Source organism: Rhipicephalus sanguineus, chromosome 1 (assembly GCF_013339695.2).
Source record: "Rhipicephalus sanguineus isolate Rsan-2018 chromosome 1, BIME_Rsan_1.4, whole genome shotgun sequence".
In the NCBI taxonomy this organism is placed as follows: domain Eukaryota; kingdom Metazoa; phylum Arthropoda; class Arachnida; order Ixodida; family Ixodidae; genus Rhipicephalus; species Rhipicephalus sanguineus.
In genome coordinates, this window is record NC_051176.1 from 254,665,640 (window position 1) to 254,685,380 (window position 19,741).

General features: G+C 46.2%; 1 long non-coding RNA gene across 1 annotated transcript in view; it reads right to left on the reverse strand.

Moving 5' to 3' along the window:
* Nucleotides 1–19,741, reverse strand: part of LOC119378233 (uncharacterized) — a 48,341-nt gene that overhangs the window by 21,258 nt on the left and 7,342 nt on the right. The window contains exon 2 of the long non-coding RNA XR_005180960.2: nt 14,527–14,617. This is a non-coding gene — a long non-coding RNA (uncharacterized LOC119378233). The remainder of the gene's footprint in view (nt 1–14,526; nt 14,618–19,741) is intronic.

A 19,741-nucleotide genomic window follows, 5' to 3' on the forward strand; every position in this document is an offset into this window, starting at 1 on the left:
CGACATAATGTCACAAGAACCCAGAAGGCCACATGATAATTTATACAAAATGTGCATAGCATATGTACTGCACTGGTGCGATTTTTTATTCATATTTTTTTTATTTTTACATACTGCAGCCCAATTAGGGCTATCGCAGAGTGGGTTTATTACTGTTGTTGGCTTAATTGCATAAGCACGTAACATGCAGCACGTGTGTTATATCCAACTCATTGCAGCCTGACTGCTGTGTTGGGCTTGCAACGATATGGAATCTAGGCTGCCTTTACTACTGTCTTACATATTACCGTGCCTCATCGTGAATCTACCCTAGCTTAATTTATTTCATGCCATCTTTAAGTTGAATTTAGTGGCATGCTCTAGTATGATAGTCGCACCACCATCGTGAAAAAGAGCACGTCACAGATAGTAAGTGATTATTGAGTTTGCTGTAATTTAAGGACGAGTTGCAGTTCATCTTGGGTACAGCTCAAAAAACACAGGACGCAGCGTGTAAACGGATAAGGTGCTGCTTAATTTTTTAAAAATTTTGCCCCTTTCTTTTCCTTCCTTTTTTGCCGCAAAATTTTGCCGATATACTGTTTTCTTCCACGCAATAAGCCACAGTTGGGTGTGTAATATTTCACTCAGTTTTTTGCTATAGTTCAGCTCCTGCACCATTGTGAACATGTGCAGTGAATTAAGTCTAGATAATTTCTCACTGTGCCGTCTACTTTCTATACTTGCTTTGAAGGTAAACTTTAATTAAACATGTGTTACTGTTTTTCTGATTTCATGGCTCTGTTTATTTACAAAATCTTTCAGGCACTTCCTCGAGTGCGGATGAGGCCTGCAAGATGCAAGATCGCCAACATCATCAAGGGCCAGAAGAAGCCTGTAGTTTTGATTATGATAATATATTTGAACATATGTCCATTCATCCACTGTGATTATCATTGCAGGGGCGCTGCCACAGTGTGGGCCTTCTGCATGACGACAAGACACACCCATAAAACACTTGCGCAAGACTAATTCTAATGGGGCTGAGAAGTGGGCAAATACAAAACTAATACAATGCCAGCAGGCAAATACGAACCAATAGGCCAATATAATTCCAATTGGCTAATGAGAACCAATACACCAATATAGGTCCAGTAGGCTGATATAGAACCAATAGACCAATAGCCAAATACAGTTCCAATAGACCTATAGAACCAATAGACCAATAGGTGTCAATAACCCAATAGCCTATTGGTTTTTTATTGGGAATTTTTGCTAGGGTTGGGTCAAATCAATTTCGGAAGTTGGCCAGGTCTCTCTTGAGCGTGGGCCAACTCCGTTTTTGAATTGGGCAATGTCAATTTTGGAAGTGGGTCAGGTCGGTTTTAAGCCTTTCAGACGCCACTTATGAAGAACTGTCTGTAAATGCGTCAAATCGACAATGTTATTTCAAGGCACTCGATATTACATTGCAACGAAAATTATGTCGTAATGCATTAATTTATGTTTTATAGTAAGCATTCTTAATTACTTTGTAATTTAATATCTATTTATTGTGAAGCCATTCATGCTGTCTTTTTGCATAAAAAGAACAAAAACTCAGCCTAGAAATATAGTGCAAATTTGTTTTCGGTTATGTCCATGTTGAGCCAAGAAAAAATACAGTTTTGGCGTGGGTCGTGGGAAGCAGCGCGTCGAATGACTCGTCGAATATGGTAGTGTCTTCAGCAAAGTGATCATATGCAACAGTACACTGCAAAATCAAGTTAAATGAAGACAAATTTATTATGCAGGAGGTTCAATTCATCCAAAGCCCAATGTATCTTGCTATTTCTTAGCCCGTAGTCGATAAAATAGCAAAGTAGTGTACACAATTGTGTACATGGCGTCTCAAAGTGTTAAATGACATTGAAATTTAACGTCATCACTTATAGTCATGTGGATTTTGTTACCACTCATCTGTTACCACCGGAAAGAAGTCGGATTTTTCGCTTGATGGGGCATAGTGATTTCGCATTAATGCTAGTAACGTAGAAAGGTGGGTGAGCTTAATGCTAGTAGTAATATTTCTTCGCGGCCCAGTTGAGTGTTTTAAAGACACATTTAAAGCTAGAAGGGCCTTCCTGAGTTTTTCTCGTGTCACACGCCGGCACTGCGCACACAAACTTCAAGGGGGCGATCAGGGCATCTCCCCTGCAGGGGCGTAGCCAGGGGGGAGGGGGCGTTGTGGGGGGTTGAAACCCCCCGAATTTTTCGATTTTGCATGTGCATATATGTATGTGCACGCGCACATACAAACGCACGCACGAACATACAAAATGAACGGTTGAACCCCCCCCCCCCCCCGAAAAAAATTTCTGGCTGCGTTTCTGCTCCCCTGGATTCGCGCATGGAACATACAAGCATAGGCCTGCGCAGGATTCCCCATTAGAGGGGGGTGGGGGATATACCGCAGCGCCCCTCCTCCCCCTTTTTGTTGTACGAGTCCGACAGAAAACAACTTCGCAATGAATGCAAAAATGGAAATGAAGCAATGACGTGCTGCTCACAACGGCCTGCCTTTGGTCCGCGGCTTTACGGGGGTAACGGTGGTTGGAAGTAAACCGTTCTTGGAATGCAACATTAGCGGTCGTCGGCCGCCATTATCGTCAGAAACCTGCATGGACGTAATCCTGCGCATTGAACAATGACAGGACAGAGTAAAAATTGGGGCGCCTGACCTGTCGGCCCCCTTAGATGAATTGGGGGAGGTGCTGCCGGCACCCCTGCCCCCCTGTGCGCACGCCCATGCTACAAGGGTCGGTGGAATACTGAAGGTGCACGTAACATTATGTGATGACCGACGTGCTCGCGCTGCACCGCTTGGGAAGTTACGGTACCGCTCAGAAATTTACGTCAGCGGTCGATACGATAGCGCGGTTCCGACGGCAGCAACCTTTGGTGAAATGGTGCGCGGCCTTGTTTGAACGGTTGCATGCAGCGCTATGCAGCTATCCGCACACGTCACACGTACAGCATCGTCATTGTCCGTAAAGATAATGTATACAATGCGTTCGCTAGCGGAGAGCATAAATGTGTACGTATATGTCTTACGAGCTGCGCATTCCACGCCGAGGGCGCCTTAATTGTCCGACTGTGCCGGTACAGCGACACGTAACGGTGCCTAGAGCAGGTAGGAAAGGGGCCCAACAACTGAACGAGGTATAGCTATCAAGTTGGGGCAATCGTGTTGCTACCGGTATCCGTGAACTCGACCGTAAAAACATGCCACGGCGCTCCGAGTGGTGTGACGGGTGGGACGCGGTCGGTGATAAGGGAGCGAGATAAGTGTGTTTTCTAGTGCACCTTTGATGCCACCGGCCGATCACGGCCTCGTTGCAGCACGTGCAGCCAAGGTGCCGGAGGCCGTTAGCCGATAAGCGTCCCTGACCGGCCCGAAAGGGAATGTGGCCGTGAGGGCGTTGTGTTTACAGCGAGCGCCGAAAGAGGTGATTGCACCTACCACGTCGGCACTTTTGCCGCCGCAGAACACGAGTGGTACTCAACACTGAGAGGCTTGTTAGCCGGAGACACTTTAGAACCACTGCGGTCCCTCTCTGTTGGCATGTCGCTAACTCGATGTAGGACCTCAGGGTCCTCGGCCTATAGTGTGCGACGACGTGATAGGCCAACTGCCGTTGGCTGCCGCCTCGATAACGACCGGCGCTTCCGTTTATCAAAAACCCAATCAAGATTAAGGGCTGCATCAGCGCGCATCCAATTGGTCTTTTACGACGAGAACCTTTATCTTTTCGGCTTCGAGTTGCTTGCTGCGTAAAGGACGACGTTCCGCCTACATTTCTAATTTATCTGACGCACCACTTTGGGGCTATCACTTAACAATTATAGCTGTATACATGATGCTTGAATTTTCAAAATACATTTCAAAATTTGTCTCTCGTGTCTAAAGGTGGCATAGCAGTCGACAAAAAGACTGAGAACCGCCGTAGACATAAAATATTTTCATACGAAATTCGGCCGACGCCCCCACACTAGAAAATGGCTCATTGTTCCTGAATTCCAATTGTCCCGCTCAATAACTAGTGACCGCACGATCAATGATACAGAATGTTGCTCCGATAGCCTTTGATGGTCAGAAGCATGACAGAGGGCAGATAACCGGCGGTCTAAACGAGGTGCATGTCCGCCTCGGTGGTTACGGTGCTCGGCTGCTGACCCGAAAGTCGCGATCCCTGCCGCGGCGGTATACAGGGAAGGGAGGCGCAGTCGCGGACGGCAGCTGCTGTGATACGAACTCCGACAATTTGACTGCAGAACTTCGAATCAGATAGCGCAAGACAAAGAAGGGAGTTATACAGATCTCTGGGAAGGGTCTTAATTCGTCCTACATTGGTCTACATTTATATCCTTCGGACATAAATATAAACTAATGTTGTTAATATGATTCATTCAGTATCGCGCAATCGGCTACAGGGGGTTACAGTACACTGGACGCGTACATGCTTATATTGTGAAAATGAGGCGAGTTTTATATATATACCTGCAAAAGAGTGCATGCACTTTACCTAGAAACAATAAAATGTTGCGTTCGTTCAGCTATCGCATGAAATATATGGATTTTGCGTATTATCCTTATGCTAGAAACCCCCTTGATGCGCATCAAGGGGGTTTCTGGTATTGCTAACCAATGCGCAAATGGCGTTGAAGATGATACCGGGTTGCACAAAATTTGTCAATCGTGTAGCTGAGAGACAAGCACTAAGTGGAAACGAGGTAAACGTGCAGTCAACGGCATGCTTATCCGGAACGTATATAGAATGCAAGAAAATGAAAGGAAACTATATGCACACGCGCCATATGAATTTTCACAGGTACTTAGCGGTCACAGGGTGTCTAAACAAAGGCCTCAGGCTTAGCCGATGCCTTCATTTATTCATCCCAGTGACTATAGTAGCGGGTATGGACTCTTCGATGCATTCGGAATCCTACATGAGATGTCAGTCAACGTTGTGTCGTCGTCGGTCACGTCCTTCCGTATTTGTTGATGTCATCGCGCCGTCGTCGCCATACCGCATTTGTCGGTATAGCGCCGTCCTTCTTGTCGTGACATTAGCTGTTTTAATCTGTGTGTTTTACGCGCCGTTCCTCAACTGACCGACCAACCAACCAATAATAAAGCGAAGAAGATCAGCCTATTTATAGCTTACAACTGCCGTTTACCGTGAAATACTCGCTAATCTTTTTCGTCTACCCCTTCTGTGCTTTTCTTTTTCCTAAAAAAAACATTTTTTATAGAAGTGGATTACAAATAAAATTCAACGTATTCTTACGGGATATCTTTTCGGTTTTAAATCGAAACTGAATGCCGGCGATATGTTATTTACATTTATATAGGCTGACCATTCTTAACATAATCCCTGTTAGGTGGGTTAATCCTTGTGCGTTCACAAACCAGCTGGCGAAATTTAAGCGCATTTAGTCGAGCACTTAATTTATAATTTATAAGCGTCCATTCTGATGAGATGAATTTATACGGGAACGAAAGTCTTGACGAGTAAACGATTAGGTCTGCAGGTGCAGGGTTACGGAGGACGCCGTATAGGGGAGCAATATCCCGCTTAACTTTGTACCCTTGGCATCTCAAACGCGGTCTATAGATAAAAACGGCGCCCTTTTTTTATTTTTCGAACCGAGCATGTGACAGATCTGCGTAATGCCTATAGGTATGCCGAGTGACCCACTCATTGAAAATACATCTTTTAAATAGGATTTACCGACACAATGATATTTTTTCTCTGTTTGTTCTTTCAGCGCGGCGTACACTACATGGTCAAGCAGCCGTCACAGGCTGGTTATTAAACATTTCAGTTGCTGGTTTGAACGCCAACGTTGCTATTTTAATACTGGAGGAAGGCGCCGCGGGAGGCATAACAATTTTGCATGGTTTTGAACAGGGCTTAAAGTCAGGGGGGCCCGGCCCCCACTCCATATTTTAAAAAAGGGGTTTATATATATATATATATATATATAATATATATATATATATATATATATATATATATATATATATATATATATATATATATATATTGAAGTCACCGCCCTATGAGGGCCCCCCTCCAATGAAGGGAGACATTAAGCCCTGGTTTTGAACCACACGTACGTTGCTTAAAAAAAGTAACAGCGTAAGACACGTACAGAATAACAAGATTAAGTGTTAAGTAGCATGTTAATTAGGGGACAGATTGCTACAGCACTGTGCCATCTATATATTTCCTGTTGAGAATACGGGTGTAGCAAAGGACACATCATAGCATCTAACAAATTCAATTCAAATCACGGTGCGTACTCGCCAAGAAACTTTTACGCTATAGGACTTTTAGTAGCAGAATATTCCTGTGAATCCTGATGCTGGACGTATTATTAATGAAGACGGCCGGCCAGTGCACTGACCAGCAGCAACAGCAACAACAACAAATGCTTTCGGAATTTTTTTCGGTATCACCCGGTATCTATCATTGGCCGAAAGCGTCGCCAAATGCGTGCCTATAAGGAGAAACGGCAGGTACAGTGGCGTTTGTTCCGCTCAAGCCACACAGCCACGCGGCCCATCAGCAGATCGAGCCGTGATGTGAAAGAGAGCTTCAAAGAAGTTCAGTGGCACCGGGCCTCGATTTATTTTATTGGAGCCGGCGTGGACCGATCTAAAACATAAAGCGTGTGGTGTAGTTGCATGCTGGGGCGAAATATCGTATCTGACGCGGATCGATCGATGGACCGTTATTGTGAGAGTTGCCTTTTGAAACGGGATGATGACTGATATGCCAGCAGAAAGCTCGTCGCTAATATTCTTTACGATTATGAGGGTTTATGCTGGCGTTCCTTTTGAAACCGGACGCACGGTCACTTGTAGCTTGCGTGAGCAAATCAGGTTTTAATAATAATTCTTATTCTAGCACTTACACTACATATCTTTTATACTTATTAAAAATCTATATCTAATCATATCGTGGTTTTGGGACGTTAAAACCCCAGAAAAATCTATATCGACATGTGGTACTTACTAGGCGTGCATATAAGAACCACGGCTCAATACACAAGTGTCTCTTGATTATTTCGACCACCGACCAGTTAGTACTTCCATGCGTTTAGAATCGCAGCGCTTCTGGAAGGTGGACGTTCCCCGTGGATCTCGCTGGGTGAATATTCTGGCGTTCTATTAAGGCGAAAGCCTTATATGGCTCATCAATCCGACGTCCGGAGGCGTCGCGAACACGAATGGTACCAAAATTCTCGTGACGATAAATACAGATGCAGTGATGCCAAGTAAGTAGGAGTACAAATTAAAGTGAATTCAATGGAAAAATAATGTGGATCAGCGTGAATTAAACAGAATCACTAATGTGCATCAAGCGAATCAAGAGTGAATGAAGAATGAATCAAGTGACTTAAACGTGAATCGACGTACATTAAAGTCAATCAACTGAATAAAGAGCGAAGCGTGAGCTAAAGGGACCCAGTGACTCTTTGCAATGTTCCGAGTCGTGTCTGAACTTTTGTTATAGCAGGAGCACGCCTCATCAGGTCACGAATATCTGCTCATGTATGTTTTTGTCCTCAGGCAGATCGCTCGGTCCTCAAATAGCTCAGCACTGCCCTTTGTGCTACCATACAGATTTTCTCTCTTGATTTCTTGCCTTCGTTGAGGATTGGGGGAGCTGGTATGACATTCTCAAACTGGTACAGCGCAAGAAAGAAAGGAGGTTGGAGACCTTCTTTTGAGCTGCTTGGTTGTTTCTTTCTTTCCTTCTTGCGTTGTGCCAGTACGAGAGTGGGGATGTCTTGCTTGCCGCGTTTGTAAACCTCCACGGAATTTTTCTGATTCCTTTATTCACATCCGATTTCCTTTTTTTTTGCTTCTTTTTTGACGAGTACAGCGGGATGTTTGCATCATTTTGCCAACTTTCACATACTCTTCCTCTGCTCTGTTCCCAGGCGTTTGAGGCACACCTGTTTGTTCGCTTTAGCCGCGCTTTTCTTTTAAATCAGAGCTGTATCACCGCTTCGCTTACTGGCGCTGCGCGAAATCTATAGCCGTTATGGTTTGTTTACAAACAAGAAAATTATACTCTGCAACCACTCAAATCGGTTCGCTTGTCGCTGATGGCCAATTCATGCCTACCGCGGTCTAAAAGGCCGTAAGGCGTAAAGGCCATATGCTACTACCATAGCCAGACGTCATTTAAAAAAAAATAACAAAGGGAGAAGAGACAGAGCCCTGTCATGGTTATTCAATGCATCGTCCATCAACGTCTGTGCGATGACAGAATAACAATGATAATAAAATAAATAAAAAAAGTGCACCAATTTTTCTGAAGAAATAGAGAGGGGGAATAAATTTTTTTGAGAATGCAGCTTTCGAGATGTCGCTCTCCTTTTCGAACCCTAGCTGATGAACGCCCATATCTTGGGGCTTGTTTAAAGTATCGACAAGTCACGAATATCCCCATTCTTATTCTTTTTTGACGCTTGCGTAGCAAGAAGCAGAATAAACGGTAAAAGGGTCCTGAGCCACCCTTCGTGCTTGGGAAAAAAAACACATACATCGTAAAGCAGACGCTGCTTTGAACACCTCAGCCAAATCTCGCAGTCGTACGTGGCAAGGAGAGTTTACAAGCGGAGCGAGAAGTTGCCATTTTGTCAGGCGCCCTCTTTTCATACAGAGGCCCGTCCTCACTCTCCTGGGAGCTGCCAGTGGCTGCTGTATGGCGTCATACAGCAGATTGATGCTATTGGCCTACAGCCGACATAAACCAAGAGCGGCGTTTGGAGATGCGCTTCTTGCCACGGAGTTCCGCCATGCGCGGGCGCCGCGTACACAGTGGCAACACTACCGCGCACCGGAATCACACGGGGGAGAGCGAACGCGTTTCATGACACGAACTCAAGGTCATGACGCGCGCAGACGTATACTTCTTTCCTCCTTTGCATCCCCTCCTGTGTAGCTTCCAGAGCACTCGTCGGGACGAAAGAAGAGAGAAAGCGCTTAAGCCGCACGACAAATCCATGTAACTCCGCTCGTTCTTGACGGATTTGCGAAATTTTTGCGGCGATCGATTCGTGAGGCAATAAATTCCGACACTGAGGTTATTGGGAGATAGCTTGTAAAAGTGACTGAGGACCCCTTGAATAATACGGAATGCGATATCACTGTATATTCAAGTACGTATAGTGCCAACTGCAAAAGCTCACGTCTTCGCTCGAGGTCATCGAAAGCCGCGGTTCCTCTTCGTTAAAAATACCGCGCATGCAACTTGATCTTACATCCCTTACTACAGCTAAATGACAACTGCTGCGGGACTGTTCTCGTCTCGGCGGTCGCGCACAAAGCGTACGAATATACACGAAGCTCGCGAAAGGAATCGCGCGGTCTCTCACGGTACACCGCGCAGCTGTGCGCTCGGCGACGACGCGAGCAAGACGTCTTGGGAGGGAAGCACGGAAGGTGCGGGGCACGGGAGCTTTGTCTCTCTCCCCCCTCCCCCTGTGGGCGCCCAAACACAAAGGGAGCGCGTGGGGTGAGAGTGGGGGAGGCAGCCACCGGAAATTACGGGGCCTTCTGTTTTTGGACCCGAGGTCCCCGCCCTCGGCGTCCCTTAATTGTATTATCCCGGACGAATCAGAGCAATTTGTGGGCAGGCCAGGTAATTGATCGAATTGAGCCCCATATTTCGCGCTTGGCCGAGCCCTTTCTGGCCCAAATACGTGGCACGGCTCTCGCGCGCCCGAAGGCAGGCGAGGCCGCCGCCCGCGTACTGCGTCCTGGCGCCACTCACGCGCGCGGACCCGCGTCGTGTTGCGCGGCAGTCGGAAAATTCACTGCGCTGTGCGTGCGACGATTTCAGCGGGAGAGAAACGGTCGAATACTCCACCACGGTACTGTCACGTGTCGCTACTCACTGAACTGACTTAGGTGCATATATATACATATATATATATATATATATATATATATATATATATATATATATATATATATATATATATATATATATATATATATATATATATATATATAATCACACCGACGCGTGTGATTTCTACGGCACATCTCGTTGTGCGTCTGTCGCGCACCTGTGGCATGAAATAAAGAAATGGCAGATTCTCACGATCAATGTCGTGCTTAGTTAGAGCCTGGTACAAGATATGTCCCCTACCGAAGAACATGGATCCAATTCTACATGCTGGAAGGCGTAAAGCAAGAGCAGCTTACATAGATAAAAAGACAAAATATTTGAATACGGCAAGATTTACAGACGCAGCACCATATCAGACTAATGCAAAAAATATGGTGGCTGTGGTCACAGACCGAAAAGGAAACATTACAAGTTGTGCCTCCATAGCCCAAGCCTCCATTACAGAAGCGGAGGAGATAGCGCTAGCACTGGCAATCAAGGAGGGCAGGGAGCGAAAAGCCCCACTGACAATAATCACGGATTCGAAGGCTGCATGTAGGAACTACGAAAGGGGTAGAATATGTACGAAGGCCTTCCAAATTCTAACCAAAGCTCCTAGAGATTTTCCAATTGAATACACCCAAACGATTATCTGGGCGCCAGGGCATGCGGGCGTCACCGGGAACCAGTTTGCGGATGAGGCGGCTCGAGGCTTCACAAATCACCGAGCTTCCTTGCACACTGCAATAGAGGACCCAACGCCCCTAGACCCTAATTTTGCTACAATTCTTCAGTATTACAGGGAGAATAGAAAACTCTATCCAGCACCGCATAAGAACCTCACAGCAATGGAATCTGCGGCGTTACGCAGACTCCAGACAAACACATACACGAACTTACACAGGCTACATGTATTCTACCCCACAGCATACAGAGATATATGTCCGTGGTGCGGGGCCCCACCAACTCTGTTTCACATTACATGGGAGTGTACACTTCACAACGAAGAACACCACAACATGAATAACACAGAGGAAAAATGGGAGGCACTGCTGTCCAGCTCGGCCTTTGATGATCAGCTTTGTCTGATCCAACGGGCAGAGAAGATGGCAAGGGCCAGCGGAGCCCTGGAATAGGGGCCCGACCATTTGCTTTGCTCCGCGTTATACGCAAATAAAGTTTCTCTCTCTCTCTCTCTCTCTCTCACGATCAAGGTGCGGCTGAGAAGTTTTGTTTCTTACGCGGCAAGAGAGCAGCAGAAACTGTTGTGATGATGCAAACAGCTTACAAAGAACATGTTCTCAGTGAAATGCAAGTGTCTGAATGATTTGCTCGGTTTAAAGGGGAGAAAATTACAATTAAAGATCAACCGCCGTTGCGGTCGTCCTTCAAGTGCACGAACCGGGAACGAACTTGTCATAATCCGTGATCTCATCAGGCAACATGGACGCAGAATAACCGACCAACTCGAAAATGTCTGGGTTATCTTGCAGCTCCATTCACCGCATTTTGCACGACGATTTGGGAATGAGACGAGTGGCGGCTAAGCTTGGTACAGACTTCTCGCCGGAGAGGAAAGGGATCGGCGCGCGGAGGCCAGTGGTGCAATGAAGGACGCAGTCGCAGATGATTCAGAATTTTCAACAAAATCATCACAGGCTGCGATTCATGACACTATGTGCACGATCCCGAAAGTAAACAACAATCAGATCGACGGAAGTCACTATACCTCGCATCGTCTGAAAAAAAAAAAAATTGTCTGGTTACTAGCACAATGTCACGATGACACTAGTATAAATCAAAGAGGCCGAATTTGCATGTTGCTTCCAACAATGGGATAAACGCTTGGACAAGCGCATTAGTACTAATGGAGAGTACTTAGAGGGTTATTAAAGTTGTAATTTTAGAAATGCATTAAATAATCAAAAAAGTAAAGTCCATGCTTTTTATCAAGAAATTCCGGTTATTTTTTGGTCCCCTTTTGTACATAAGGGGGGGGGGGCGCTCACGTTGTCTTTGTTTTTCGTTCTTTTTCATGCGAGTGAGTGGAGGGGAAGCTCCCGCTATGGTAGGCTCTTACTGGTCCATGCTTACTGCATTCGGTGTCCTTAATCGTTTTGATGAACCACTGTTTTCATGATCGATACAGACGTCAAATGTTCTGGGGCTGAAGTCACAACGCTTTTTTTTTCTCTCTTCCTTTCGTAAATGCTCTTTGTCATTGACCGTTCGCCTTCTCTAACACGTCCAACGTCAGGATTGGTTGAAATATTCTTCTGGAGTCAATTTCAGTGTAGGAGCTTTTTCTTAACAGAGGCCATAATTGTTGTGTGCAACAGTGTCTTGTGAGAAATACGCTGTCGAAAGGGCGCATCTTCTGCAAATGAAGAAAACTGAATTGAAGCCCGCGGGCTCAGAAACATTGACAACATAATGGCGCGTATTCAGAGAAACCCATTACGTTATAAAGAATTGTTTGCAAAAGCAAATTTTTGTCAGTCCTGATGCTGGGCATGTAGTGAAGGCGGCCAGCGAACAGCAAACGACAATCACGTAAAAAATGTCTTGTGTATTTGGTTTTATGGTCCCCGTTTAATTTCTGTACTAACCACTAGAGCCGTGGACCATGCTTTTTTGTTTTAATGTAGGATGTGCAGGAGATGGCAATTGGCGCCGGCTGCTCCATTTCACACAGAAATGCAAATATGCAGTCACCTGCAGGTATGACAAAAATCACATAAAATAAACTCAGGCTGAAAGTTAACTTACACAAATAAGTAAACCACACATAATCTGATAGTCAAACCACATAAATAAATGAAACACCTTCACTTTTAAAGTTGAGGCAGATTACACCTCCTGTGGCCCGCGCTGCACCCGTCGCCTGGCTGCCCGTGGTGCGAGCACGGACGGGCCGATATGGGCCATGTACTTTGGGAATGCGAAAGAAATGAAGATACACTACGAGGAAGGACGAGCACAACTGAAGGACGCTCTGAAGCGGGGCGCCTTGCTGAGCGATGGCGAACCGCCCTTCTCAGCGAGGCCCCCGAAGACCAGGAGTGGACCGTCCAGCGGGCCAGGGCCGTCGCCGAGGACCTCGAAAGATGTTCCTCGAATGGTGGATCCCTGGCAGCCTAGCCCCGGGCACAATAACAACCGTTGGGCAAATAAAGTTTATTCAACTCAACTCAAATACACTAAAGTTAGGCGCTGAAGAAAAAAAAAAAAAACACGGAATAGGTTTACAGGAAGCCATATAAAGCCACATATGTTTAAGCACATAATTTAATGTCAGATCAATTAGAACACACACATTAAGCTTACAATCGATGATAAATACTTTACTGAACATTTTCGGGGAGTATCGCTCACCTCTAGAAATCTCTGAAGCGCCTATAACAGTCGCCCTTGAATTGAATGTGTTGGTTATGGAGCTACGATACTCTTTGAGGCTTATTACGTGATTCAATGGCAGTGCCTGCGGTCCACTGCTATTGAATCGCGTATTAAGCATCGTGTTTTGCCTGATGTCATGGACATCATAGTAGATCTTGTGACCACAAGAGCGGGCGATGTTGAACTTGCTCCGTTGCAAAACACTATTCATTTATGGTGAACCGTGTTCTTGTGTATCATAGTAGCTAAGCTAAAGTCAAGGATGCAAACGTGCCGTCTGCGTCTGACACTTCTTACAGGCTGAATGCGTGCTAGCATATGCTTTTCGATGTTATTCCCGCAATATGCTGACAGCACAAACAAATGTTGTAATCATTGTTGGGTTTTTACGTCCCAAAACCACGATATGATTATGAGAGGCGCCGTAGTGGAGAGCTCCGGAAATTTCGACCACCTGGGGTAATTTAACGTGCGCCTAAATCTAAGCACACAGGCGTTCTTTGCATTTCGCCCCCATCGAAATGCGGCCGCCGTGGCCGGGAATCGAACCCGCGCCCCACAAACAAAAGTTAAATACGGTGGCATGCATCGTTAGTAGAAATGAATTTCTCGTTTTTGCCGTTTTTTAGCATATAAAATGCACCACCTAAATGAATTTCGTGAAAAGCAGCAGTTATTGCATTGAGCCGCCGGGAACGTTCCAGCAATTGGAAGAATAAATAAATAACCTTTCCATGAATTACCGGTATTACCAAGGAAGATGTCCTGAAACAAAGCGCTGGTGTCGTTCCCCTTGCTTGTTTGTGTCTTAGCTCTTCCCTTTTACTTCATGTTCCTACTTGTCTCTCCCCCCCCTCCCCCCTCCCCCCTCCCCCTCCCTCCGCCTTGTTTCTTAAGAAAATATCATTCACCATGCATCAGAGTCTTTAAGAAGGAAGGAAGGAAGGAAGGAAGGAAGGAAGGAAGGAAGGAAGGAAGGAAGGAAGGAAGGAAGGAAGGAAGGAAGGAAGGAATCAAACAAGAGGAAAGTATATCGGCACATGGCCGGTTGGCTACCCTACGCTGGGGGAATGGGAAAGGGGAGTCTTTCAGTGGGCTAAAGAGCGGACCCGGACTTATGCCCCGTAGCATGCTTGCAATCTAGCAATGCAGCGAAAGAAAATAAAAAGCGCATTCGAAGAATTTCCTGTACCACAGAAGCGTGTGTCATCCCTGGCTTGCTCCTGCGGTGGTGACGACGAGGACGTTCGCCATGCTTCCCTGGGCACGCATACAGGCGGCAGCTAGAACAAAAAGGACACACAAGTCATCTACACAGATCTTTCTCGCACGTCAAACTGACCGGCCCTTGGTCATTGAAAAGAACACAGGAAAAACAAAATTTCTTTTAGACGACAGACATACTAAGCACGCACTACAGGTGACGCGCTAGTGTGTTTTGCACGTCATTTCAGACAGTAAATTGCGCGACTAGTAAACCGAGGCCCGAATGCCATTTTGACCGGTCGCTTTCGCTAATAATATGTCCAGCCTCTATATTGGCTGCAATTTTCTGTTAAGGACAATCTCAGCGCAAGACAGACAGACAGACATAGAACTTTATTGGGTCCTGAGAAACGCTACTCTTAGAGCAACGCCACGGGCCGCTCCCACGTGGGGACGGGGAGGCCTAGCCTCACCGCCGCATCATGGGCTCTCTGGACAGCCCGTAGTTGTGGTAAAAACTCTGAACTTCTTAAGGCAGAGTCCCAATCCTGTTCTGTGAGCCTACTTAGGCCCCGTAACGAGGGGCACCGCCAGAGCATATGTTCAACGTTACTGATCTCCCCACAGTCAGGGCAGCTAGACAAGAGTTTTTTTTTTTCTCGTGTATACGCAAGAGCTGTTGCCTCATAAGCGTGCCACACTAACCTTTCGTGTTTTGTACGACGCACTCTGGTTTTGCTTTGTGATGCTCTGTGCATACCTAGGTATTTTCCTAATCTATGGACCTTTCCACCTCAGACACATCGCTGTCCCGTGTTTCGGCCGGGACTCAGTATATCATACTTTTTTTTTACTTGCATGTGGTGCATCTTATTCTCGCCATTTGTTTCTTTATAGTGTATGCTCCAATGTGTCTCAAACTACTATAAATATCCCCGTTACCACACTTCAGCTCATTCTGCTTTTCAGTTTCTGCCCTTGTGACGCTTCTTCTTAACTTATAATATATGAAAGTTATGTTTATATGAAACGGAGTAGCCGTCGCCGTAGTAAGGTGAGTGAACCTGTCTCCTTTATTTTCATTTGATCTAAGAAAACAACAACACCAACAACAAGGATCGAGAAGCCTCCAAGGACAAAGGGGTTGTGGCTTCGGTGAACGGCACAGCAGGAACTCTCATTCCGACCTCATTGCGAGGTGTCGCACATAAGGCATACTGACGAACGTGTAGTAGACTTTCGGGCATACGGCCACGGCAAGTTGCTGGCAACTTTCTCCGCGACTTTTGTGGGACACTCCGGCGGCAGCCCTGCTGGCGTGCCGAAGCGGGTTGTTCTCGCGAGCAGGTGCGCGCGTGCTTTGCAACGGGAGCGCTCCCAGCGGATCGCCCGTTTTGGTCATTAATCACATGCCCTTCGGATTAAGACGGATTAGCGGCAGTCGGGGCCAAAAGAGGTGCACGACCTTTTAGCGCCCTGCTTGCCTTCCTGGCAGCGGTTGTTTGCTTCTTTGGCTCGCTGTTTCCTGGCCACGAAGAAGGAGTCTGACGCCACGCGGCCTCCATTATACACGAGACTGATTAATGACCGCGGCGCACTTCCCAAGAAAACAGCCGCGCGCCGTTTTGCTGTAGTGGCCCCCACGGCTCTTCCGGCTCCGGCCGCAGGAGTTCGGAGCGCGGGTCGCACGTTTTGCGAGCACCCACATGGCCAATAAACACGTCGTGCCCAGTGCGGCGTCGTGTTGCTAAAGTTTACAGGGCCACTTGCGACCGTTAATATTTATAGGTACCGTAGAAGCGCTACAATGGAAAAAAGAAAAAGTCCATTTGCGTGCTTGCTCCTGTGCCTAATAACATGCGTACGCATGCCAGGTGTTCCCTGCAGCTAGGTCGCAAAAAACTCCGGGAAGAGAGTGGTCACCTTGATGATACTATCCACACACCTCCCCCACCCTGTTTTCTGTACGGGAAGAAAGATAGAAAATGATACCAGAAAGTCAGGAAGGTTAACCAAAACAAAAATTCTGGTTTGTTGCTCTGCACATAAGGAAAGGGGAAGGGAACGGAAATATATTAAAAGTGAGAGAGCGAGAGGGAGAGAGAGCACAAACGCATGATTCCCGCGAACACTAATAGCCATTTCTGCAGGTTTCTAGTTCTTGAAAATTGCAGCAGCGCCTTCTATAGCGGCTACAACTAATTTCGGCAAAAAACAGGTGAGAAAAAAAAGTGATGGCTAAAATGTTCAAACAAACTTCAAGTATCCATGCATTTGGGCCACATTAACACGCATAGGCTATAACAAACTAGCACTGCAAAGAAAAGATTTTCGGTTGCCGAGATACATGGGAAATATATATTTCGCGTCTTCAGTACCGAGCTCACGGAGCTGGGGGGCGTAATACGAAGACTCTGGATTCGGCAACTTCAGGATGTAGGGCTCATATGCAAGCTGGATCCGTATAGGCTGCGAAATGCTTGACTATTCAGGTATCTGTATCACTCGTTTCTTTTCTTAACCGCCGTCATGGCCGGCCGATACCATTAACAGCGTTGTCGGAGCCCCACCCAGACCAATGACGAAACGCGAAAAGGAACAGCATTCATAATTTGTGAGGTTTTACGTGCCAAAACCACGATATGATTATGAGGGACGCCGTAGGGGAGGGCTCGGGAAATTTAGAACATCTGGTGTTCTTTAACGTGCCCTGACATCGCACAGTACACGGGCCTGAACAAGACGGAAGTTCAGAGGGTGATGGAAGCTGGATGCGATGAGAAATTGTTGAACTAGGCGATGTCGCTGGAGCCATCGTTTCGACAGGCGGGCTTGTCTTCGCCACTTGTCTTAGTCACATTCCCAGCTCAACGATATCGCGTCACTTCAAGCCTCCACCTTCCCCTGAACTTCTTTCTCAGAAGTTCAGGATTTATGTAAGAATTTATCGTCTTGAGCGGAATAGTTGGTCCATATTAATGAGTTATACGGATATAAGCTCGTTTGGTGGTACTTGAATGAAACACAAAAATAAAAGTGAAAAAATCGTGATATAAAAGGAAATGATACGCAGTGGAGATAAACAGAAAACATAAGATGCGAAGGTGGTGGGTTCGGTCCCCGCCAACAGCGAGTAGCTTTTTCGTCCATTTTAATAAACTTTTATGTCATAATTACTGCACCTAAATTAAAAACTATAAATAACGGCCCCTATGCCTTCCTTGGCTTCATTACACATTGGCTTCAAACAGATCCCTCGATCCATGTCCTTTCTCTCCTCCATGCGTACACATTTGCACTTAGGGGTGTTCCGACTGCGGTTTCCGACGCTGCCGACGCTCACGAACTGTATAAAAGCGCCCACAGGCCAACCACGTGACCCCTGACACCGTTTTGCTGAGGAGCGACACTCTTCCGGAGTAACCAACCCTGATCGACACTAGAATTCTGGAATGGTCGTCATAGCAAATAGCTTTAGTGGAGTGTTTTACGGACCGTTCTACAGTGCGTTGCAACCACCGAGCTTGGGTTGCAGCTCAAGTTCCAGTTGAATATCTAACGCTGCGTCAGCGATGCGCGATTAGAGTCGGCACGAAGGTTCAAAGAACGCGAAAAGAAGCACTCCATGTGGCCCTTTGCCAGGTTGTCGGTGACCTGCCATAGGATCGCTGGAAAAAAATAAACAAAAAAAAAACCCTGCTATTTCGCTAAAATGGCGGCTTCCGGTCACGAGATTTTTCGGCTACAGCATCGGCCTTTAAACTTATGTTCAAGCTTTGTAATGGATATAGGATAGTGACATGTGTGTTCTGCTTGCACAGAGAGGACCGGGCACGCTCTCTTCGGTCAACGCGTGATAGATTTTTTTTATCACCTAAGAGTTTCCAGTGGTTTTTATTTACGCGGGTGGCTTCTACAGATATCTCGGTATGCTATTTCAGACCGAATCATTACTTTTTTTGTGTAGTTCGTGCTCTTCTGGGGCCGAATTCACAAAACTTCTCTTTCGGAAGTGCGTTTTCCCATTGGTCAGCCGGCTTCGCTGATGATATGTCCCGCATCGTATTCTCTAATGTTCTCTAACGAACAATTTTAGTCAAAGAAGCTGTTGTGAATACGGGACCTGTTGGTTGGACGGACGGCGTCCTCGCTCTTAAAACTGGAGAGCGTACCAGCACTAAAATGGAGGAGAGAGGAGCGAATAAGGAAGTGCAAGTGGCGAGGAAGGAGTTAGAGGGGCGCCCTGGTTGGCGAAGGCGACAGCATCAGCCCGCGGCGTGACGTCACCAAGACCACGACTATGGATGGTTGTGACATTTAGGCTCGTATTTACAAAAAAAGATCTTACACTTCAATTTTTCATAAGAGAAAGTTTTAGTCAGTCATTGGCTGGTCATGTTATTAGCAAAGGCGGCCACCCAAAGGCCAAAGTCACGAACAATAGGCTTTGTGAATTCGGCCCCTGTTCTACAGTATATAGTCGCAAGACACGCCTGCTGCTTCGAACTTTTGAACATGTCGCTGATGTTTCTATAGGAAAAGTTTCGTTCAGTGAGATTGCGTGTATATAGTCTGTTGTGAAACGTATAGATAAACAGCAGGGCCATATTCAAAAGCTATGTCGCTGACATTGACAATCATCTGCGACAGTATCTGCCACAATTTCTAAAATTTGCGATGGTATTCATTACAATGACTCAAAAGTAGTGTAAGTACATAAGTACCTTTAAATAAACTGTGTTTCACAACGTGATCGTGAATGTTCTTCAAGATATTTAACATACGGTTGTAACTAGAAGTAACAAGCTTAGCATTCAGCTCGAAAAAGAGAAGCTTTTTATCTGCTTTTAAAAAGGTATTCGTCGACACAACTGACAACGTATGCTCTTGCGTTGAGAACGGTTCGCAGTCTCAGAACCGAGGTGAACTGTAAGTCAACAAGACGAGTGTCATGTTGCCGCCGCGATTTGAGTGGTCAGTATTGCCGAAAACGGTCATTGACTCTATACTCAGGTAGGAAAGCAAAAAAGAAAAGGCAAGCTGAAAGTGACACTCAAGTGGTGTGTCTTTTGCTAACGCTAGCGTGAAAGTTACACACGTGTATTCGGAAGTGCGTGTAAATATAGCTTGGAGACAAAGCTTGAGCGCTGGTGAATTCGCCCATCTAACATCTGCCCGCTATCGGTCAACATGAGCAACTA